Raw genomic sequence first — 25,765 nt, 5'->3', positions numbered from 1 at the left:
AACTAATGTTTTTCCACTTACTTAAATCTGACTTTATTTGTGCAAAAAGTGTCTTGTAATTGTGTTCATATAGTCCCTGGGTTTGTTTTGGCAGGTAGACTCCTAAGTATTTTATACTGTCTACCCTAACTTTAAATGGGATTTCTCTTTCTGTCTCTTGCTGTTGAACTTTGTTGCTAATATATAGGAATGCAGAGGATTTGTGTGGGTTTATTTTGTACCCTGCAACTTTGCCAAAGTTGTTTATTAATTCAAGTAATTTTTTACTTGAATCTCTGGGATTCTCTAGGTAAATCATCATATCATCTGCAAAGAGTGATAACTTAGTTTCTTCTTTGGCTATTCTAATTCCTTGAATATCTTTATCTTGTCTAATTGCTACAGCTAACATTTCTAGTACCATATTGAATAATAGTGGTGATAATGGACAACCTTGTTTCACCCCTGATCTTATTGGGAATGCATCTAGCTTATCCCCATTGCATATAATGCTTGCTGAAGGTTTTAGATAGATACTGCTTATTATTTTATGGAAAGTTCCCTTTATTCCTACGTTCTCCAATGTTTTTAGTAGGAATGGATGTTGTATTTTGTCAAAAGCTTTTTCTGCATCTATTGAGATAATCATGTGGTTTTTGTTAGCTTTGTTGTTGATGTGGTCGATAATGCTAATAGTTTTCCTAATATTGAACCAGCCCTGTAGTCCTGGTATGAATCCTACCTGATCATAATGTATTAATCTCGTGATAAGATGCTGTATTCGTTTTGCTAAAATCTTATTTAAAATTTTTGCATCTATATTCATTAGGGAAATTGGTCTATAATTTTCTTTCTCTGTTTTGTCTCTTCCTGGTTTGGGTATCAAAACCATATTTGTATCATAGAAAGAATTTGGGAGGACTCCTTCTTCCCCAATTTTCAAGAATAGTGTATGTAGTATTGGAATTAACTGTTCTTTAAATGTTTGATAGAATTCACTTGTGAATCCATCTGGCCCTGGAGATTTTTTCCTAGGGAGTTCATTGATGGCTTGTTCAATTTCTTTTTCTGAGATGGGGTTGTTTAAGTATTCAACTTCCTCTTCTGTTAATCTGGGCAATTTGTATTTTTTAAAATATTCATCCATCTCGTTTAGATTGTCGAATTTGTGGGCATAAAGTTGGGCAAAGTAGTTTCTAATTATTGTTTTAATTTCCTCCTCATTGGAGGTGAGTTCACCCCTTTCATTTTTAATGTTAGTAATTTGGTTTTCTTCTTTCTTTTTTTTGATCAGATTAACCAAAGGTTTATCAATTTTATTAGTTTTTTCATAAAACCAACTATTGGTTTTATTTATTAATTCAATAGTTTTCTTTATTTCAATTTTATTAATCTCTTCTTTGGTTTTCAGTATTTCTAATTTGGTATTTACTTGGGGATTTTCAATTTGTTCTTTTTCTAGCTTTTTCAACTGCAAGCCTAAGTCATTGATCTCCTCTTTCTCTATTTTATTTATGTAAGCATTCAGAGATATAAAACTTCCCCTAATAACTGCTTTTGCAGTGTCCCAGAAGTTTTGGTACGTTGTCTCACTATTGTCATTCTCTTGAATGAAGTTGTTGATTGTTTCTATGATTTCTTCTTTAACCCAATCGTTCTTTAGAATTAGATTATTTAGTTTCCAATTGATTTTTGGTTTCTCTTTCCATGGCCTTTTATTACATGTAATTTTTAATGCATTATGATCTGAAAAGGATGCATTGGTTATCTCTACCTTTCTGCACTGGATTGTGAGATTTTTATGTCCTAGTACATGGTCAATTTTTGTAAATGTTCCATGTACCGCTGAGAAAAAGGTATATTCCTTTCTATTCCCATTTAATTTTCTCCAAAGATCTATCATATCTACCTTATCCAGAGTTTTATTTACCTCCTTAACCTCTTTCTTGTTTATTTTAAGGTTGGATTTATCGAGTTCAGAGAGGGGGAGGTTGAGGTCCCCCACTAGTATAGTTTTGCTATCAATTTCTTCCTTCAACTCCCCCAACCTCTCCTCTAAGAATCTGGATGCTATACCACTTGGAGCATACATGTTTAGTAATGATATTGCTTCATTGTCTATGGTGCCTTTTAGTAGGATATAGTTTCCATCCTTATCCCTTTTGATTAGATCTATTTCTGCTTTTGCTTTGTCTGAGATTAGGATTGCTACTCCTGCCTTTCTTACATGAGCTGAAGCACAATATATTCTGCTCCATCCTTTGACCTTTATCCTATGTGTGTCCCCCCGTTTCAAACGTGTTTCTTGTAAGCAGCATATTGTTGGATTATGGCTTTTAATCCATTCTGCTATCCGTCTCCGTTTTATGGGAGAGTTCATCCCATTCACATTCACAGTTATGATTACAATCTGTGCATTTCCCTCCACCCTCTTTCCCACCATTTGTGCTTTTAACTCTCCCGTCTCCCTTCCCCTCCTCAATAGTATTCACTTTTCTCCCCCTCCTCCTGCAGCCTTCCCCTCCTTCTTTTAGCCCCCCTCCCTTTTAGTCCCCTTTACTCTTATTGCTTCTTTCCTCCCTTTTAGCCACCCTCCCCTTTCTTCCCCCTTCCCCTCCTACTACCTATAGAGCTCGTTAGGATTATCTGCTTAAGGTTATTGTTCCCTCCTTTGAACAAATCAGATGAGAGTACCTCTCAAACAATGCTCATCTCCCTCCCCTCCTTCCCTCTACTATGGTTTTGTACTTCTTCCTGTGATATAATTTGCCATTTTCTGCTTCCCCCTTTCCACACCTCCTATTACATTCCCTTCTCATACTTAAATCATATTTTTGCCATGACATCATTTACTTTATGCCCGTTCCCTCTACATATATCCCTTTTATCATAATAGCTGCACAGTTCTCAAGATTAACAGGTATCATCTTCCCTTACAGGGAGGTAAACAGATTGCCCTAATTGAGTTGCAAGTTTTTGTTTTTGTTTTTTCCCCTCTGTTTACCTTTTTATGATTCTCTGGAGACCTGCATTTGGAGATCAAATTGTCTATTGAGTTCTGGTGTTTTGGTCAGGAAGCTCTGGAAATCCCTTATTTCGTTGAATGACTTTCTCCTTGCCTGAAATGTTATGCTGAACTTTGCTGGGTAGTTGATCCTTGGTTGGAGTCCCAACTCCTTTGCCTTACGGAATATTGGGTTCCAATTCTTTCGATCTTTTAATGTAGAAGCTGCAAGGTCCTGTGTGATCCTGACTGTGTGACCTTGATATTTAAATTGTTTCTTTCTGGCTGCTTGTAGTATTTTCTCCTTCACTTGATAGCTCTGGAATTTGGCAACTATATTTCTTGGGGTTTTGAGTTTGGGATCCCTTTCCGGTGGGGAACGGTGGATTCTTTCGATGACTATTTTGCCCTCTGAGTCTAGTACTTCTGGGCAGTTTTCCTTGATGATTTCCTGGAAGATATTGTCCAGACTCTTTTCTTCATCATGGGTTTCTGGCAGGCCAATAATTCTTAGATTTTCTCTCCTGGATCTATTTTCCAGGTCAGTTGTTTTTCCAATTAAATATTTTAGATTTTCTTCTATCTTTTCATTCTTTAGATTTTGTTTGACTGATTCTTGTTGCCTCATTGAGTCATTAGTTTCTACTTGCCCAATTCTAATCTTGATCGTATTGTTTTCTTCAGTTAGCTTTCGCATCTCCTTTTCCATCTGGCCAATTTTTCCCTTTAAGGAGCTATTTTCTCCATTTAATTTTTGTACTTCTTTTTCCATTCGACCAATTTTCCCAGTTAGGTTTTGGGTTTCCTTTTCCATCTGATCAATTTTCCCTATTAGGTTTTGAGTTTCCTTTTCCGTTTGATTAACTCTTCCTTTTAGGGAATTATTCTCTCCAGTTAATTTTTGAACTTCCTTTTCCATTTCTTCAATTTTCTTTTTCAGATTGATGTTCTCATCAGTGAATTCTTTTTTTATGGTTTTAAAATCATTGGCCAGTTTTTCTTTTATATCCTTCTTCAGACGTTCCAGGTAATCTAGTTGTGCTTGTGAGAAATTCATAGTCCCATCTGAGGTTTCAGATGGAAGTACAGTCTCAGCTCTGACCTCTTTGGTGTTTGTGTTTTGGTCCTTATCCCCATAGAAAGATTCTATGGTTTTTTCACTTTTCGTCTGCTTTTTCCGATTCATGATGTTGGCTGAGTGTTGTAGCTTTTGGTTCTTTCAGTCAGAAGATACAGATCTTTTAAGTTGAGTTGATGTTTGTCTAGGCTAAAAGCAGGCTTTTTTTTGTTGTTGTTGTTTCCCAGATCAACCCTGGGTTTAGCTTGATAGGTGTGTGGGAGGGGTGGTCTGGTCTCAGGATATCTCCTCAGCTGGCCTGAGGCAAAGGCAAGGTCCGGGGGATGGTGATCCCAGCTTCCCTATTGTCTTCCCTTTTCCCCTGGAGGGCTGGGGCACGCCTAGAGGCTAATGCATGTTCCCGCCCCTCCTGGGGCTCGTCTCCCGGGCTGCGGCTTGCTTGGGTCTCAGTGCGAATTTTTCTCTGCCCTGGGTCATCTGTCCCTCCAGATAGCCTCCACCACGGTAGGAAGAATCCCCCTTTGCCACCTCTCCAGCCTCTGGTGTTATGAGACCACCCGCCCCCTTCTGCTGCTCCCACTGATCCAGGATCAATCTGGGGAAGAATTTTATGGTTCCCTCACAGTCATCGGGGGGGGAGGGGAGAGCACTTACTGATCACTCCGGCATCTCAGCTCCTGGATGTTCAAGTAGTGACCCACTGAAGTCCCATCTTTAGGCTGAAGATTTCAAGGGCTGTTGCGCTGATATCGTTGGCTCGGCCTGGCTTATCTCCTGCTCCGCTGGTCTCGCCCGCCACTCTCGGGCCCCTCGGGCCGCCTCCGCCCTGCCGCGCCGGCTGCGCTGTGCGCCGGGGTCTTACCCCCGCGGAACAGATCCCTCCCGTGGACCTTCCAGTCCAGCCTGGGCTCCGAATCTGTCAAAGTCCGTCTCCCACTGGATTCTACACCTCCAAAGTCTGGTCAGACTCTCCCCCCAGATATATCCAGAGGAGTTTTTCCAGGAGCTTAGGTGAGTCGTTGCTTTCACTCCGCCATCTTGGCTCCGCCCCCCGATGATTATTTTCAAAGATATAAATTGTTCAGATTAACAGAAAAGGAAATAAAGTACTTAAATAACCCCATTTTAGAAAAAAAAAATAAGTAAGTGATCAATGAACTCCCTAAGAAAAAATCTCCAGGTGCAGATGGATTTACAAGTGAATTCTATCAAACATCTAAAGAATAATTAGATCAATTACTCTATAAACTATTTTGAAAAAATAAATGAAGCAGTTCCACCAAATTCCTTTTATGACACAAATATGGTGCAGATATATAAACCAGGAAGAGCCAAAACAGAGAAAAAAATTATAGGCCAATTTATCTAATGAATATTGAAGGAAAAATTTTAAATAATATATTAGCAAAGAGATTACAGCAATTTATATCAAGGTAATATATTATGATCAGGTGGGATTTACACCAGAAATGCAGGACTGGTTCAATCTTAGGAAAATTATTAGCAAAATTGACCATATCTATAACAAAACAAATGGAAATCATATGATTATCTCAACAGATGAAGAAAAAGCTTTTGACAAAATACAGTACCCGTTCCTATTAGAAAGAATAGAGGGACATGGAGCCAAGATGGTGGAGAAAAGGCAAGGAGCCAGCTCAAACCTCTCTGAATAACTTTAAATAATGCTTTAAAACAAATTTGGGAGCAATCAAACTCATAAAAGGACCCAGTGAAATAATTTTCCAGCCAAATATAACTTAGAAGTTTGGCAGAAAATGTCTATTGTGTTGTGGCTAGAGTAGAGCACAGTCCCTTGAAGGCCACACTCATGAGTAGAACAAGGAGAACATTGTACATAGTAATAGAAAAGTTGTAAGATGGTCAGCTGTGAATGACAACTATTCTCAGCAATACAATGATCCAAAATAATTCTGAAGGGCTTGTAATGCAAAATGTTATCCATCCCCAGAGAAAGAACTGATGGCATCAGAAAAGAGATGCAAGCATATTTTTTAAACTTTATTTTTCTTGAGGGGTATTTTTGGGTCTATGTTTTCTTTTACAATATGACTAATGTGGAAATATGTTTTGCATGACTACACATATGTAGCCTATATCAAATTGCTTTACTTCTCAATGAGGAGAGTGGGAAAAGAAGAAGCATGAGAATTTGGAACTCAAAATGTTAAAAACAAATGTTAAAAAATTGTTTTTACATGTAAATTGAGGGAAATAACGTATTAAATAAATATTTAAAATACTAGAGAGCATAGGAGCTCTCCTTAAATGGAACTTTCCTTAAAATGATAAGTAGAATATCTAAAACCATCAGCAAGCATTATCTGTAATGGGGATAAACTAGAAGCCTTCCCAATAAGATCAGTGAAACAAGGATGTCCATTATTACTGCTGTTATTCAATATTGTACTTGAAATGTTTACCTTAGCAATAAGAGAAGAAAAATAAATTGAAGCAATTAGACTAGGCACTGAGGAAACAAAATTATCACTCTTTGCAGATGGTATACTTAGAGAATCCATTGAAATAGTCAGGGGTAGCTAGATGGCACAGTAGATAGAGCACCAGTGGAGCACCAGTGGATAGAGCACCAGTCAGGAGGACCTGAGTTCAAATCTCACCTCAGACACTTGACACTCACTAGCTGTGTGACCTTGGGAAAGTCACTTAACCCCAATTGCCTCATCCTGGGTCATCTCCAGTCATCCTGATGAATATTTGGTCACTGGATTCAGATGGCTCTGAAGGAGAAGTGAAGCTGGTGACCTGCACAGCCCTCCTTCACTCACAACAAAGTCAAATGCAAGTCATGTCATTATTTCTCTGATGGCATGATCTTCTTCGGCAACAAAAGACGAACACACTCACACACACACACACAGACTAACTTTAGCAGAGATAAATATCTCAAGATATAAAATAAACCTACACAAATCATGTTACCAATAAATATATGTTACCAATAAAACTGAACAATAAGAGATAGAAAGACTTCAAATAACTGTAGAAAATGTAAAATATTTGCGAGTCTACTTGCCAAGACAAAACCAGGAATTATGTGAACATAACTGGAAACCACTTTTCACCTAAGTCAAATCTAAACAATTGAAAAATATCAATTGCTCATGGGTAGGTCAAGCTAATACAATAAAAATGACAATGCTACCCAAATTAATATACTTATTCAGTGATATAGCAGTCAAACTACCAAAAGTTAATTTATAAAGTTAGAAAAAATAATAATAAAATTCATCTGGAAGAACAAAAATTCAAGAATATCAAGGGGACTGATGAAAAAATGCAAAGGAAGGTGGTCTCACTGTAGCAGATCTAAAACTATATTATAAAGGAGCAATCATCAAAACTGTTTGGCACTGGATAAGGAATAGAGTGGTGTATCAGTGGAATGTGTTAAGTACACAAGGCGCAGCAGTAAACAACTATAGTAATCTACTTTTTGATAAACCCAAAGACTTCAGATACTGGGATAAGAACTCACCACTTGACAAAAACTGCTCAGAAAACTGGAAAATAGTATGGCATAAGCTAGGCATTGACCAGCATCTCCCACCATATTACCAATGTCAAAATGGGTACATGATTTAGACATAAATGGTGATGCCATAAGCAAATTAGGAAAACAAGGATTAGTTTACCTATTAGATCTATGGAAAAGGGAAGAATTTTTGACCAAACAAGAGGTAGAGAACATTAAAAAAATGCAAAATGCATAATTTCAATTATTTTTTTTTCACAAATAAGACAAATGCAACCAAGATTAGAAGGACAAAAGAAAAATGGGAAACAATTTTTACAGCAAGTCTTCTGATAAAGACCTAATTTTAAAATATGTAGAAAACTGAATTAAATTTATAAGAATACAAGTCATTTCCTAATTGATAAATGGTCAAAGAATGTGAACTGGTGGTTTGCAGATGAAGAAATCAAAACTATCTGTAGTCATATGAAAAAATGCTCTAGATCACTATTGGTTAGAGAAATGCAAATTAAAACCTCTCTGAGACACCACCTCACACCTATCATACTGGCTAATATAACAGAAAAGGAAAATGTTAAATGTGGGAGAAGTGGGAAAATTGCAACATTAATATATTGTTGGTGGAGTTGTGAACTGATCAAATAATTATGGAGAGCAATTTGGAACTATGCCTAAAGGGCTATAAAACTGCATATCCTTTGATCTAGCAATACCATTATGAGGTCTATATCCCCCCCAAAAAATCATAAAAAAAGGAAAAAGGATCTATGTGTACAAAAATATTTATAGCAACTTTTTGTGGTGGCCAAGAATTGGAAATTGAGGGCATGTCCATCAATTGGGGAAGGGATGAATAAATTGTGGTATATGAATGTAATGGAATACTGTTATGGTATAAGAAAAGATGAGCAGGCAGATTTCAGAAAAAAACATGGAAAGACTTAACACGAGCTGATGCTGAGTAAAGTGAGCAGAACCAGGAGAACACTGTACACAGTAAAAGCAACATTGTGTGATGATCAACTATGTTTTTCTCAGCTTTTCTCAGCAATACAATGGTCCAAGATGATTCCAAAAGATTCCTGACAGATAATTTTATCCACATTCAGAGAAAAAATTAGGGAGTCTGAATGTATATTGAAACATAATATTTTCACTTTTTTTGGTGACTTTTCCATTTTGTTCTGATTCCTCTTTTGTAATATGACTAATGTGATAATATGTTTACATGAATAACCTATATCAGACTGCTTGCTGTCTTAGGGAGGGGATTGGGGAAAAAATGGAATTCAAAATCTTGCATAAATTTATGCCAAAAAACTATTTTTACATGTGATCAGAAAAAAACACTATTAGAAAAAAATCCTAAATGGGGAACCAGACACAACTGAACAGTAACTTCCTGACTCCAGGTACCCTACTCTTTATCCACTGTGCCACCTAGATGCCTAATCTGTAAAATAGATATAATAATATCACCTACCATCCCGGGTTTTTAAAGGAAAAAATGAAATATTTATAAAGCACTTTGCAAACCTTAAAGTATTCCATAAATTCAAATATTATTATTAGTATATAAATACTTACTATTATCCCTTTTTTCCTCTGCTACCTAGAAAGCCATCTTTTACAATAGAAAGAGACAAAGGGAAGACAAAAACAGTCAGAGAAAGTTGTTCAATAAAACCGATCAATATATCAAGGGAATCTAACAATCGATGCAGTTTTCTACCCCCTATCGTCTTCCATACTTCCTCTCGGTTTTCTCTTATTTTTCTTTTCTTTTCTTTTTTTTTTATGGTGTAGGGTTAATGGAATATAAGATCTTCCCCATCCATTAACAGGTCTATGAGATCACGTGTCCCCTTTTCCCTTGGAACAAGAGCCATGTTACCAGTTCTAAAGGTACTTAGGTATTTCAATCACAGATGTCTTGCTGTTTTGAACTTTGACTCAGTTCGCAGCTGTGATACATTCTGAGTCATATAGGGCCCTGCCAGATGCTGAGCCAATTAGGCACTGAGTAACATGGGTTGTGATGCCTTCTGGCTCTAAAACTGTTAGTTGAAAACTGTATATACTGGGAGATAGGTATTTTACTTTGGGGCTCACTCGTGGAAAGTATGTGTCTTCATGACTTCCAGATAAGACTTTGGGTAACTGTTGTTAAGCACCCCCCCAATCCCCACTATGAAGGTAAATGTAAATCCAGATGTTGGTGTTCTCTGGTCTGATGATGTAACTTTGTTTAGACAGTTGGAGCCCTGTCTATTGGATTCTTTCCTGTATACTCTCTTTTTCTGCATTGTTTAATTAAAGTAATATTATTAACCCCTTTAAAGCTGTTTTGCCTTTAGAAAAGCATATCAAGAATCTGTTTTAGAAGCCCTCCTGTGTGCTGGTGTTATTTGTCTTAATCCTCCACAACAGCTGGTAATATCGTTACTGATACATGTGGTGGGAAGGGTGGTCCAAACTTCATTGTAATTGAATAGGATTCATTTTTACTTTGTTGCCATTGTTTTACTTTGTATTATTATAGTCATTATGTATGTTGTTTTTCTGGTTCTACTGACTTTCTGTCAGATCAGTTTATGTAAGTCTTTCTTCGTTTTTCTGTATCTTTGCATATTAGTGGTTTCCATGTTAGTGGTAACAGTCTATTCCATTCATATAATGAAATTTATTCAATGAGATTGATTTGGTTTCTAATTTTTTTGCTACTACAAAAAAGTGTTGCTATCATATTTTTTGTTATTTTAGGTAAGCCCTTCATTTCTTTCTTTAACCTCCTTGGAGTATAAGGCTGGGATTTATTTAATACATTTTTATAAATGCCCTTGAAAAGGAAATGAACAGTGAAGTCTCTGAGTTTGCAGGTGGCGCTAAACTATTCCAGGAAGTGAAATGCCAAGCCAGGGTAGATAAATTGCAGGTTGTTTGAACACCCAAGAATGTAGCAGATGAACTTCAGTGTGAGCAGGTGTAAGGTAATGTGCTTAGAGGAAAAAAAAATACCAACTATACTTTCAAGATGATAGGTTCTAAGCTATTAGTTATAGTCAAGGAAAGGAATGTAGGAGTCCTGGTAGACTGTTCCCTGGAGATATCAGCTCAGTGCTCTTGTTGCTACCAAAGAGCCCAATAATTTTCCGGGCATCATCAGGAGTATTAGAAACATAACAGAAAATAGGTTTGACCCTTGTCCAAAACCAAGGTGTACATGTGCCTGGAATGTTATATTGAGTTTTGATTGCTGTGACCTGGAGAAGAGCAGCTATGAAATAAATAAGAGGATGTGGAAGCATCTGCATCTGTGGTAAAACGAAAACCAAATGTTAGCTAGTCTAAAAAAGTAAAGGCTGCAGAGAGATGTGATATTTTATAAAATCTAACTGGTGAATATAATTGGATAATAGATTTAGAGATGGTAGCTATGAAACTTAGAATCCACTGAGCCTAGTTACCTCATTTTACAAATGAGAAAACTGAAGCATAAAGAATTTAAGTGAGTTGCTCAGAGTTATAGAGCTACTGAGTGCTTGAAGTAGAATTTGAACTCAGGTCTTTCTAACTCCAAGTCCAGTGCCTTTTAATACAGCCATTCCATAAACAATGGTTATATTGATTTGATTGAAGTTATCTCTTCTACATCATGGAGGTTAGAGGTACAAAGTCCCCATGATCTGGAAAATTCATACAAATTTTTTGGCACTCCCTTCTTACCAGAAAAGAAATCTGAATTATTGCAGTATTAAAAGATAAAGTATGTTGATATTATACATATATTTTATGCATTTCTGAGTTTCTAACCTTTTCCCATATTGTCACTGGGCTCTGTATGCGTTTGCAAATTCTGCAAAACTCTCCCAAAATTCCCATTTAACTTCTTTTGCTAACCCATGATATATCAAAACCACAATGGGGAAGGTCACAATGCGGAAAAGATAACCGTACGGTTCACAGAGGAGAAGAAGGCAAAGGGGTGGTTGAGTTGCTCCACAGTGCCAGGAAAGAAAGTGGTGGAGATGAAGATGAAAACACATTGATCCAGATTTAGCTCCTCCTAACTGGAGTCTGAAGGATGGAGCAACTGTGGCAGAGCAGGTAATCTCCAGAGTTATAATCTCATCTAAATTTGCATTTTAGGATTAAAGAGAATAAGTCCAATCCCCCTTTCTTTGTCAACTTTTAAAATACTTTAAGACATCTTCAATATTCCTCCAAAGTCTTCTCTGGTTAAACAGCCTCTGATTTGCCAACCAAGGGCAGCACAAGTTTCTAGTCTCTTCACCTTCACTATCACTGTCATCTGACTGCTCTTCAGTTTACAGATAATTAGTGCTCCAAGGATCTGTAACCTCGTTTTTGCGAACATGCCTATTATTGCCCCTACATAACAGTCTTTGAAAGTTACCATGTCCAAAAATCACCAGGCTGCAACAAACCTGTTGATGGATCTTTCTAGAGTACTCCTCATGAAGACATGAAATATGTTGCTGGGTCAGTATTCGTAAATGACCCCTCTAATATGTGGTGGCCAGAACCAGACCCAAGACTGCAGATGAGGTTTGAGTGTTTGAGAAGCTCAAATTAAATTCACAGAGTTCATGTATTAACAATGATGCATGTTACCATTGGAGAACTCCTTGGGCCCTCTCTTAAAGTATAGTTTCTTTTCAAAAACAGAATTTTAACACATGCTGGTCAACTCTCTGGTGAAGAGACTCTTTAACTTAGCCAGGTGCATTCTAAGATACCACATGTATCCATCAGTAGGCTCATTTTGTCATTTGTCATTGGTAGAACTTTAAATAGCTTGTACTTTACTGATGTAGCCTGCAGAGAAGCAAGAGACACCCCTATGAACCGACATATCCTCAATGTAGGATTCTTTATTAGAGGGAAAAGGTATTAGGGACTTAGGGCAAGAAGATCCAGATTTGAATTCTGGGCTCTGCTACTTGGATGGTTAGGTGGCATGTGGATAAAACCCTGGACCCAGAGTTTGGAAGACCTGAGTTCAAATGTGGTCTCAGATACTAACTGTGTGACTATAGGCAAGTCACTTAACCCTCTATGCCTCAATTTCCTCATTTGTGAAATGAGCTGGAGAAGGAAGTGGCAAACCACTCCAGTGTCTTTGCTAAGTAAACCTCAAATGGGGTCATAAGGGGTCAGACACCAATGAAACGACTGAACTACAACAACTCTGTTAGCAACTGTGTCACTTCAAGCTTAACCTCGTGGGCCTCAGCTTCCTCTTCTGTAAAATGAGAGCATTACATGATTATATCTAAATCCCTTCCTATTCTAAAGCCTATCATAATAATGATCACTTGCATTTATAGAGAGATTTAAGGCTTGCAGAGCACTTTCCTCACAGCATCTTTAGGAGGTAGGTGCAAGTATTGCCCCCTCCCCCATTTTACAGATGAGGAAACTGAGGCACAGGTTAGGTGACTTGCCCAAGGTCACACTACTAGGAAGCTGAGGTCAGATTTAAATTCATATCTTTCTGACTCTAGGTCCAGTACTCTCTATTCTATATACTGCCTCGCTACTGATACGATGATGATGATGATGGTGGTGATGGTGGTGGTGGTGAACAATAATAGCTACCATCGTCATCATTATTTTTTAAAATATGTCCTGAGTAGGAGATTCTTTCTGTAGCTATATCTATATAACGATAGATATTGGAATGTGTTTCTAAGTATCCATCTCAGTGAAAAATCACATTTTTCACATGGCTGAACTGATCAGCTATATCGAATATAAATACCTGCCCCCTGCCAAAAAAAGAATCAGTCAGGAAATGTTTGATCTAGGAACCTTGTAGAGTCACAAACTGTATTTGAAATGAATGTTAATCCATTTAAATGAAATATACCAGTTACCTAAACTCTGAGAAATGAGTGTGTGGTTTTTGATGGGGAAGTGGGTATGTGTTAAATCATTAAAGTTCTCTTAACATTCCAATGACATTATATCCAATCTGGGCTGCATAACAGATATCCCAGCCACTCTCCATGGAACCACCTTGTTCACACTATTCCCCCCATTCAGTGGAGTTTGAGCGAGATTGATTGATTACTTGTTTTCATTGTTTCTACACTCCCTTGCATTTCTTGATTGCAACTGGAACTGGAACTAAGAAAATGATAGCAGGAAGACTGCTATGGTGGCATTTCCAACCTACAGAGACTGCGGAAAGCCTGAAACCTTGTCAGACAACTTGTCCCCAGGAGAGTGGCTCCCCAACTCAGCTGACCAAAGAAATCTGCTTGTAGGTAAAAAAACAAAACAAAACAAATTTTCCATTGTGGAGTTTTGCTCTCCAGGGCTATGAGACCTTGGAGGTGTGATATGCTCTTTCCTTGGTTACTCTGGAAAGCCTCTTTGTGGAGCCATCTCTCAATTAGATAGAGCAGAAGGTGGTAAACAACGTGTGGTATAGGTCTAACTGTCCAAAATATATCATTAAACACTAATTTCCTTGAGAACAGGATCTATATTGGTACAAAGAGTATCCCTAGTCACAGGCACAATGAGATTATTGGAATGAATTGAATTGAATCGAATTGAATTGAATTGAATTTGCTAGATGATTTGCTTAATAACTTTGGGAATTCAATTTCTCCAGCTATAAATTGGAATTGATAATTTTTGTCCCTACTTATTTCACAAAGATAGTTTGAGGAGCAGTAGGAAAAATTGTGAAAAACCTTTGAGTCTTTTATAGGAAAGGTGTCTTATTTGCCACAACTCTCTATATGGACCTTTTGTCACCATCTACACTCATTCCCACATCCATCAATTAATCAAAAAGTTAGTGAGCACCTACTATGTGCTTATCACCCTGTTAAGCTCCACAGAGGATGCAAAGATGTAGCTGCAAGGCATCCCTAAAACCTTAGTGCAGTTTTAAGTTTAATAGCATAAACCACATAAAGACTTTTGCAACATCCTAAATATCTACATGTGTGTGCACACATATAAACATACACATATGTATTTATACGTCTACACACATGCATATTCACATTCATACAATGTGTATGTGTGTATATGTATATATGACACAGTCTCTGTTCTATTTTCTAGTACTTCATTTTATACACTATACTCCAGACAAACAAGACTGCTGACTGTCAATTCCTGACAGCATCTTATCTCCCATCTTTGTTCATTTATAAAGGCTATCTAATCCCTATGCCTAGAATGCAGCCTGTCCAAATCTCTTCCTTAAAGGATTAGCTCAGGTTCCACCTATTCTAATACAATACAATAAAACAAACACCCATTTGAGTACCTACTATGTGTCAGGGACTGTGCTAAGTTCCAGGAAGCTTTTCATGGATCATCCAGTATTTTTTCCTCCTCACCCCAGATTTTCCAAGTATCTTTTCTCTACATCTCTTCTCTCCTTCCATTATATTCTAGCTGGAATTATACTTACTTCTCTCTGTCCTGCCCCCTAACAGACTATAAACTTTGTAAGGTCAGAGATTATTTCATTTTTGTAGTTTCAAAATAATGCCTTGAAAATGGTCATATTTTGAAATGTTAAAATAAATCTGTGATCTCATTGATATGGAAGTTTCTTTCAAGAATGCAGGTTACAACTCATCTATTCCTGCTTATTTTTGATGACTTTTACATCTCCTCCCATTAATTTGCCCCAGTGGACTGACCCAGCATGCTGGGGGCCTTCTTCACTTTCTCTTAATTTCACAAGGATGCCAATCTAGTACTCTGGCTGTCTACCAGCTATCTCTCACCCTTCCTATGTGACCAGCCCAGCTTCTCCTCCTAAAGTACGTTTTCTAATAACTAGTTTTTTCAAAGTTCCTCCTTGCTTATACAGTATGTCTTGAAGACAGAAATGTTTAATAAATATTTGTTGCATTTCATTGGATTGAATGTAGGAAATATGGCCTATATATGGGAAAAGAAATATGATGATATGAGTCAGAATGTATTATTAAGTGCCACATGAATATTAGAGTCAGTAAGTGCTATGCGTTCAGAAGAGGGAGAGACCACTGTGGCCTAAGGTAGCCAGAGAAAGCTTCATGCAGGAGATGGGCCAAAGCGGACCCCTGGAAAATGATCTATGGCTTTTCTCATTTCAAGTTTTACATCTAAAATGTCTTTCCTCCTTCTCCCTTACCTATCCTAAATCTCCATATCCTTTAAGCTCTAGCACAAGCCTCATTCCTTCCATAGCATCTTCCTAGACTATCCCAGCTCTTATTAATCCGTCATTCTGCAATCTCCAATAGTATTTATTACTAGTGTCATAGCGAGGCAATAGGGCCTAGCAGATAGAAAGCCAGGCTTGTAGTGAAGAAATTTGGGGTTCAAAAATCTGTGCATATTGGAGCCAGACAAATCACTTCGCCTCTTAGAGCCCAGTGCCCCAGGAAATTTTCTAAAATTATAAATTGAAGAACAGTTGATAATCCTAAATCGTAGAGCCAGATTCTTCATCAGTAATTCCTTATATCAATGGAATCATTGGTCCAGACTTTATCCCACACATTCAAAAATCAGGGAGCATAGAACTTGCTATCTATTTCATTAATTTTTATCCCTAATGCCATCATCGTGGCCCTTACCCAGGTGTGTTATCTGGCCAAGGGAAAAAGGGCCATAAAAAATTCCTTGAAAGAAACGATCTGCTTGTACTTATACTTCTATTGTTTCTCCTACAGAGCTGGACACTTAAGATTGTTCCATAAGAACTTGGTAATTACTTTTCATGAACCCCATTCCCCACCTTTAGTTCAACCATGCTTCACCTCACTGCTGCCTCTGACCACCTCCCCCAAAGGAACCTCACCAATTACCTTGTAGCCCATAACAGAGAACATACCCAGGAGGAATTTATACCCTGCAGATTGCTGTACTAATCAATAACTATTTTTCCAGGAACACAATTTCTGGAAAGCCTCTGCTCTGCTTCATTTCACTCTTTCCTCTCCAGCCATGTCTTCCAGTTCTTCTCAACAACCACCTTGCTGCTATGCAAGTAATGCATACAGAGAAGTGGTAGAGCTTGGATGGTAGAAGTGGTAGAGCTCAAATGCTCTGACTCCAAATTTATCTTTCCTCCACCACAAGTGTGTAGAAATTTAACAGGTGGAAAGAGGAAAGAAAAATATTATCAGCCTAGGGAACAGCATGAACAAAAGTACAGGAAGGAAAATACAGCACATATTCAGGGACCATAGAATTAGTCAATTTTGCTATAAAGTAGAATGTATGAAGGGAAAAATGAAATAAGGTTGGAAAAATAGATAGCATTAGGTTGTGGGGAACCTTGAATGTCAGATGATACAGTCTGAATTTCATCCAGGAAACAATAGGTAGAGAGAGCAACAATTTGGTTAGAGATGTGGGACAAAAGGTCACCAGCTCCATATTGTCCCTTCTATTCTTGCTAAGTGAAACTCCAACATAATCTAGATGACCCTAGTATTAACTGCCAGAGGGATGATGTGAGTTGAAGGGAATTTCTCAGATAAATTCAGTTACTAAGTGGGATAGTTCAGTATGATTGTGGGTTTGACTCACAAAAGAGCTGAAAAAGACTTGAGGCTATAGATTATGCTCACAAAAATTCTTTTAGGACTTCTGTGAGAAGAAAGGTCACATACTAGCTGCATTTTCAGCTGACAAAGCAGCTCAACAGCTGTCATCAGTAAACCATCCAATTACATTGAAAGCTCTAAAAGAAAGAAATAAGCAAGAGATGGCAGTATCAGAAGCACAGAAATGTTTTAGATAGCATGTGAGTGTTCTGAGGTACCTATATTCCCTCTTACACTAGTGACACGGCAATCCATAGGAGAGTATGCCCCTGTGTTTAGGAGTAGGAGGGAATTTTCATGGCAATTTACCTTGCTATTCTATTTAATCAGATACCTTTGCATGACTTAAATGTTTTCTCTGGTTTGCCCTGATAAAAATAAGCACTGGGCAAGCATTCATAAGCTGTGGTTTAGAATCAATGATGACCTAAATCATATCTTGAGACATGAGAGAGACCCAGGCCACATTTGTGAAGGCTTATCTTGGATTTATGTTCTTGATACCCTACTATTGTAAGTATTCATTAAGGATTTGATAGGTAGGGAAGAGATATTATTCTAGACTGGGACTGAACAGCAAAGTCTTTCAGTGTAAACTTTCGATGATTTAAAAATATTATATTGTATTTTAAAGAACTATTGGTATGATTTTCATTATTTGCTGGAGTAACATTGTTGAATTGTTATTGTTTTGGGTCTATTGGTGTATTGGTCTAGATGGTTACCATAAATTTGGAGCCATTGTAATATTGTTGCTAGTAACAGGACCTGACTGCCACCAGGTCCTATTGATTGTCATGGTCCTTGTTGGCTCTAATGATGTCAATGAGTTGTGGAGCCTTTATAACATACTCTGAGCACTTTGGCAGTATATAGAGTGCTCAGCCTAATTGCCGTGGGCTACCCGAGTCTGCTTACCTTTGGCAGGTCTTCAGTGATCAGCCGGATAAACATATTGAGAGAAGAGACTTTCCAGAGTCAAACAAGGTGGTAGGCTTTATTTAGGGTCTTAGTTACGTATCCGTATGCAGGGCGAGTTCTTCCCCAGGAGAAAGGAACCCCTCTTCTCCCAAGGAGCAAGGATCATACAGCAAGAGGATGGGAGTGGAAGAGGGGAGGGACCCTCTTTCCTCCAAGGACCCCGCCGCAAGGGGCCCCCTCAGGCTTTCCTGTCCCTACTTAAGTTCTCCCAGCCACATAGTTTGCACGTGAATACTGTGCTCCCAACCCCTTGCTAATTAACAACAGGTGTGCTCAGACCACAGACCAATCTCAAGGGTGGGATGCTCTCCCCAGCAAGTTTCCCCTGAGAAGAGGTAGAAAAACAAGATAGACCGTGTTTCACTCCTCAATTCCCAGCTCTTCCCTGGGGGGCCTCGTGAGAGCTCTGAGGTTTAGAAGCCCTCCTTTTTACCTGACCCAAGACTGTTCACGTGAAAACCGATCTTACACCCCAACAATAGAGTACAAATTATGATATTCAGCAGTGAAGAAGAAATGTTAAATGTATTAAGTAACCTGCCTGAAACAGTGGGACATTCTAGCATCCCTAACTGTTAATAGGGATATTTGGAAACTATTTATTAAATCATCCTAATCTAGATTCAGAAATGGTGAGAAAGTTTAAAGTCTTTCTAGTGAAAGGAAGATTGCTCAAAGATAATGTTCAAGGTCTTCTAGGGAATAGGGAGTAGCAGCAACATCAGTGATCTGGCATCCACACCTACCTCAGAGATTAGTGATCTAGTAGGAACCCATCCTTAGCAACACACGATTCAAGAACAACTTCATCTTCCTTGGTCCTTAGCTTGAGGCCCATACCTTCCCCAGCAAACCATGGTCCTGTGAGAATAGTTACTTGTGGAGGGCAGACAGTTGACTGTCATGGGAGACTAAAAATAGAGAGATATAGTCCTCAGAAGGAGTATCTGTGCCTCCTAAATCTGAAAAATGTTTGATGCCCAACTGGAACATGTCACAGATATAATGTAAGGATGACATAAGACTAATACAGAATAGCTGTGAGAGATAATAGGAGAACTTCATGGAATCTGCTTTTGAAATAAGCACAAAGAAGATGCAATGACCTGAGAATACGATATTTGAATGTCTTCAGATAAATGCTGGATGGTTAGGAAAATTTCAAATTTGAGTATTTTCCAATTTCATACCCATATACATACACATACATACATACATACATACTATATATATATATATATATATATATATATATATATATATATATATATATATGTATATGTATATGTATATATATACACACACACACACATATATAAACAGAGACAGAGAAAGAGAGAGAGAGAGAGAGAGAGAGAGAGAGAGAGAGAGAGAGAGAGAGAGAGAGAGAATATCTCTTTTTTGAGGTTTTGAGGCTGGAGAAGTTTCTGTAGACAAGGGCTTTCCTGAGGGCTATGGTGCTTTGTGAAATGCATGAGCCATACTAGCTTGACCCAAGTGTTCAGGGGGACTGTACATGATATTTTCTGTAAGTACACCTTTAGCTGTGTGAGTGGAAGGAACAACTCTCAGCTTGTTCAATGTGATACAATTAATCTGGCAAGTAGAAGAGTGTATAGACAGGAATAGTTTCAGTTGACCCTTTAAAGTGTGAACCATGGAAACTTAAGAAGAGGCTGACCTTACAGAAGCAGAAATATTTCAGTCAGGGTCTGGTGTGTTTAACTGTCCACTGTTCAGAAGATCAAGGAAATTCAGACTCATAGATGAAGGCAGGCAACCTGAGGAGCAGAGGAAAACAGTTAGTTGTATTTTGTTACAACCATAGACTAGATGAACACCTGGGTACTGGACACATTCAGGAGATGAATATGGAGTTGCTATGTCAGAAGTTGAATTCCAAAGGACTGGAATCAGGGTATGAAAAAAAGATTCAAAGGTTGAGTCGTCTCAGAATCTCAAAGAATGTAAATCATACCCAATCAACCTGTCATGTTTGATTTTTGCCTTTGAGAGCTTGTAATACCCTTATATGGCTGTTAACATGTAAGAGAAAGAATGTTGTTCTGTAGTAGAGAGTAGATGCCAAGTGACAATGACCAATCTTAGGAAGGACAATTGCAGTATGGACTCCCACAGTCTATGTAAATAAGGCCTAGGCTTCTCTGTGATTCTATTAGAATAGCATTCACCAGGGAAGTTGTAGGGGTCAGCAAGAAAATGGATATTGTGGATCTGCTATAGCCAGATCTGGTGAACATTTCCATTCTGAAAGAATTGACTACACGTAGCTTCATTGATTTATTGATTGATTCAACAAGTATTTTTAAAGTACCTACTATGTTTCAGATACTGAGAAAACGAAGACCTAAGCATGAGGAAGTAAAGTAGTCCCTGCCCTTATGGAGCATATATTCTCAAGAGAGAAACATGGAAACAAATTTTCTTTTCCACAACCTCAATGCTTTGTTCTAAATTTCTGCTTTTATTATTTATAACTGACCTTCAGTAAGTAACATGGAAATGTCAATCCCTCCCCGCTCTAGATTGGATTCACGAAAATTCAAATGTGATGGCTCTCCACTACCTGGGGAATGAACAGATCATCTGAAGGTAAAACCTGACCTGAAAGATCAAAACACTGCATGAATGGGAGGTGGGTTATATTTCTGGGGCTATGAATGTAATTCCCTTCAATGACTTCTGACCTTTCCTAGAATAATCTTGGAAAGTAACCCTCTCAGGGATGAAGGACATCAGGAACCAGTCCTTGAAAGAACTATTAGTTGACAACATCATCCCTGAATTCTATAATTTATACCATAGTCATAGTCATCATATGGAAGAAGAGTGAAAAGATCCAGATGTATCTATAAGTGTTGACTAAATTCTATATAATGATAAACTGTGCCACAAATTCAAGATGCCTCAGGCTCTCTATTAGGAAGCCAGTGGTTTGCTGTGTTGAAAATGTACTTGGGTACTCTCAGTTCTCCATGTCAAGGGAAGGATAAGATGTCTGTCATCCATCCAACAGAATTCTACCACCTTGAGGAATTTCTGGGGTCCCTGCTGCTTTTTAAAAGTTTTTTGAAACTAGGGATATGAAATACTTTGGAAGTATTGATTGATGCAAGTTCTACCCATGATTTTAGAACAATGTTAGAAATTAGGAAGAAGAGCTAATGAAAGTGTTAGGTCATCTAGAAAATGTTGGAATGAAACCAATGGTCAGGTGCCAAGTCAAGTACATGAATTGCATAGTATCTTAGCAGGGGATACTTATCCCCACAAAAAGAGAAATGTTTATCACTTAGTCACACCTGAAAAATTTTTGAAAGCTAAAGACTTGTTTAGGATTTTGTCACTATTATAAGAAGTTTGTGAAAGGCAATGCCACCATCATTAAGTTTCTCTATAGACTTGGATGAGTGTGTTTTTAGGATAAAGCAAAAAAAAGGAGAGGAGAAGAGAAGAGAGGAGAGGAGAGGAGAGGAGAGGAGAGGAGAGGAGAGAGAGAGAGAGAGAGAGAGAGAGATAGAGAGAGAGAGAGAGAGAGAAGAGAGAGAGAGAGAGAGAGAACTGAATCCAATCTAAACTTCCTGACTCCATTTGTAGATCATTGGTATGAGAAATGTGAGCAGACCTCCAAAGATTTGATTAATTGCCTTATGCATGTACCAGCCTTTGCTTTTGCAAATTCAAACAAACTATTTATACAATACCCTGGAGCCTAGAGGTCTTAGGAACCATCTTATATCAGGAGATTGGTGACCATTTAAAGTCCATTTCATCTGACAGTAGAATGCTCGTAAATAGTAAATACTCCTTCCACAAATGGGAATTCTTGACTTTGAAGTGGGCTGTCATTGAATAATTCTGAGACTGTTTATGGAGCTCTATTTCAGTATGGATGAACACTTTATTGACATTTTGACAAGTACTAAATTAGACATCACATTCCAACAATGGAATGCCAGAAGTGGCACTAGTTAGCTGTGAATTCACTATGCATTACTAACCAGATAAGACTAAAATGACTGCAGATAGCATATCCCATTGGTCCTGTGTCTCCACCAAAGCCATAGTGATATTCATAGAAAAGATGAATATGATTTATAACAAGGAGCCAGGCTACGAATATATGGAAGTGCTTCTAAAAGTCTGAGATTTCTGCTGAAAGGTGTGCCAGTCAATGGAAGTAAATCTTATAGCCTTGGACTGACCATTGTCCTATTTGTTTTTGGATGAAATAATGGCAGCAACAATAAGACAGAGACTTATGAGACATTCAGCATGTCAAAAATAAAGGGTGTAGCCCTTTATCACTATTAGAGGCGCAAGTGTCTTTTCCAGAAGACATAGTACTGTTGAAAGAATCCATTTATCCCTATATTCTCTAGTGTTTTATAAAAGGAATGGGTGCTGCATTTTGTTTTAAAAAAGATTTTTCTACATCTATTGAGATAATCATATGATTTCTGTTGGTTTTATTACTGATATGGTCAATTTTGCTAATAGTTTCCCTAATATGTGAACCAACCCTGCATTTCTGGTATAAATTCTACCAGGCATGGAGTATTATCCTCATGATAAATTGCTGTAATCTCTTTGCAGCAGTTTTAATTAAAATTTTGCATCAGTATTCATTAGAGAAATTGGTCTATAATTTTCTTCTCTCTTTTGGCTTTTTTTGATTTAGGTATCAGCACCATATTTGTATCATAAAAAGAATTTGATAGGACTCATTTTTCCAAATAGTTTATATAGCATTAGAATTAATTGTTCTTTAAATGTTTGGTAGAATTCACTTGTAAATCCATTTGGCCCTGAAGATTTTTTCTTAGGGAGTTAATTGATGCCTTGTTCAATTTTTTTTTTCTAAAATGGGGTTATTTAAATGTTTTATTTCTTCTTCTATTAATCTGGATAATTCATATTTTTGTAAATAGTCATCCATTTGACTTAGATTGACAGACTTATTGGTATACAATTGGGCAAAATAGCTCTTAATTACGGCTTTAATTTCCTTTTCATTGGTGGTGAATTTTTGATAGTGATAATTTGGCTTCCTTTTTTCTTTTTAAAATCAAATTAAACAAAGCAAACCAAAATGTTTATCTATTTTATTTTTTCATAAAACCATCACTTAATTTTATCTATTCGTTCAATAGTTTTATTATTTTCAATTTTACTAAACTCTCCTTTGATTTTCAGAATTTCTAATTTGATATTTCATTGGGGTTTTTAATTTATTCATTCCTTAGCTTTTTAAATTGCATGTCTAATTCATTAATCTGCTCTTTCTCTTATGTTATTCTTAACATTTAAAGAAATAAAATTTTCTCTAAGTACTGCTTTGGCTATATCCCACAAATTTGGGTATGATGTCTCGTTATTGTCATCCTGGTTGATGAAATCATTGATTATTTCTGTGACTGGTTTGACCCACTCATTTTTTAGGATTAGATTATTTAGTTGTGAATTAATTTTTGGTCTATCTTTCCATGGTCCTTTATTACATGTCATTTTTATTGCATAATGATCTGAAATGGATGTATTTAGTATGTCTGCCTTTTATACAGGTTTTTATGCCCTGACACATAGTCAGTTTTTGTGTAGGTGCCATCTACTGCTGAGAAAAGGGTATATTTCTTTCTATCCCCATTCAGTTTTCTCCAGAAGTTTATCATATCTAGCTTTTCTTAACTTTTATTCACCTCCTTAACTTCTTTCTTGTTTATTTTTTTGGTTAGATTTATCTAGTTCTGAGAGGGGGAAGTTGAAGTCCACTACTAGTATGATCTTGCTATCTGTTTCTTCCTATAACTCACTTAACTTCTTCTCTAAGAATTTGGATGCTATACCCACTTGGTGGATATATTCTTAGTACTGATATTACTTCATTGTCTGTGATACCTTTTAGCAAGGTATAGTTTTCCTCCTTTGTCTTGTTTTTTAAATCTATTCTTTTTTTTTGCTTTTGCTTCATCTGAGATCAGGATTGTTACCCTTGAATTTTTTTTTTAAATTTCAGTGGAAGCATAATATAGTCTACTCCAGCTTTTTACCTTTACTCTGTGTTTATCTCTATGTGCCAAATGTTTTTATTGTAAACAATATATTGTAGTTTCAAGTGAAAACTTATTAAGAATATGAGAGGCCTATGCATATTTGTAGATATCAAGGATGGCTCCAATAGATAAGTAAGACAAAAGAGGACAAAAAGAGTAGAATGGAGGCTCTTGGCAATGTATAGTGTCCTTGTTTCCTCAGAGACTAGAGAAAAGGAAGAGAGATTGGGAAATGATGTAGAGAGATTTTCAGTGAATGAGCCAGGAAAAAAAGCTCATGATAGTCGACTTCAATTATCTTAGTAAAGAAGGAAGCGAGGTTCTGTGGTGAAAGGTACAATTAGGGAGGTAGTAAAAAGTGGTTTAGGAGAGAAGAGAAAGTTCAGAAAACTGCATTGAGAAATGTAATAGAAAGTCAATTGGATAAAAGTAAAAGAATTTTCATGAAGAAATAAGGACCCAGGCGAAATAAAACCCATTTATATGGGACCCATTTGGCAACTGTTTGACTTTCACCAGAATTTTTCGAGAGTACTTGAATAATAGTGGAGATGGGATAGCTCAGGGTTAGAATGTGGCAACGCATGAGAAGAAATAGAACAAAAGGTCAAGGAATTCAAAGTTTAAAAACAGTATAAAATTTAACTGGCCAACTTAGACTCATGAATATTAAGTAAAGAACAAGAGACCAGTGAAGGGATTATAGACTGGAGCGAGCAAAAAATTTGTAGAGAGATGAAATTTCATGGGAAGGAGAAAGAATAAAATTAGTGGGAATGAGGCAGAGGGAGACTGAGAAAAACATAATATCAGAGATTGAGCTAATGGAGGTGGCAAAGTTATTAGTGATACTGAGGTCTAGGCTGTGACCATTTGGTTGAGATGGAGTGAAGACACATATTATGGCAGTTGAAAAGATTTATGTACTTGGTAGCTGTGGTATCTTTCATAACATCAAAATTTATATTAAAATATGAGTTTGAACTCAGGGATTAGAATCGAGATGAAAACAAAGTAGGAATATTTGAGAAAGAAGGGAGAGTGACGAAGAAGTTCCCAGATAGCTGTGACAAAAATCAGGAGTGGGAAATATAGATAGGTAGCATAACACTCAAAATTATACAGTTTGCTGAGTGATAGAAGCATAGAGGGCTTTTAGAAGTAGTTATCAATGAGTAAGGAACAAGTCTATTCTTTCTTCTGGACCAGTGTATTGGAGGCATGAGAGCAGAGGATAACTGCATTGAAGAGGGTGGCCAGAGTGGTGGCAATCTTCTAGAGAGAGTGAAGTTTCCATGAAAATAAGAAGATGGAAAGTGTGAGAGGAAAAAATTTCCATTATAGTTATTTTGGTTGCTAGTGAAAAGTATGAAAAATGTCAAGAGTTCCACCGGGGCTTTTTCAGTCTTGCTCCTAGGTTAGTTTGCATATCAACCAGGTGTGATATGGAGAAGGAAAGGTGGTATTGAAAGGAGTCTCCTCACTAGCCCAATCTAATTCTTTTTCAGTTCTGATTAAATGAAATGAATA

Source organism: Notamacropus eugenii, chromosome 2, assembly GCF_028372415.1.
Source record: "Notamacropus eugenii isolate mMacEug1 chromosome 2, mMacEug1.pri_v2, whole genome shotgun sequence".
Lineage (NCBI taxonomy): Eukaryota > Metazoa > Chordata > Mammalia > Diprotodontia > Macropodidae > Notamacropus > Notamacropus eugenii.
This window is presented reverse-complemented; position numbering follows the sequence as displayed.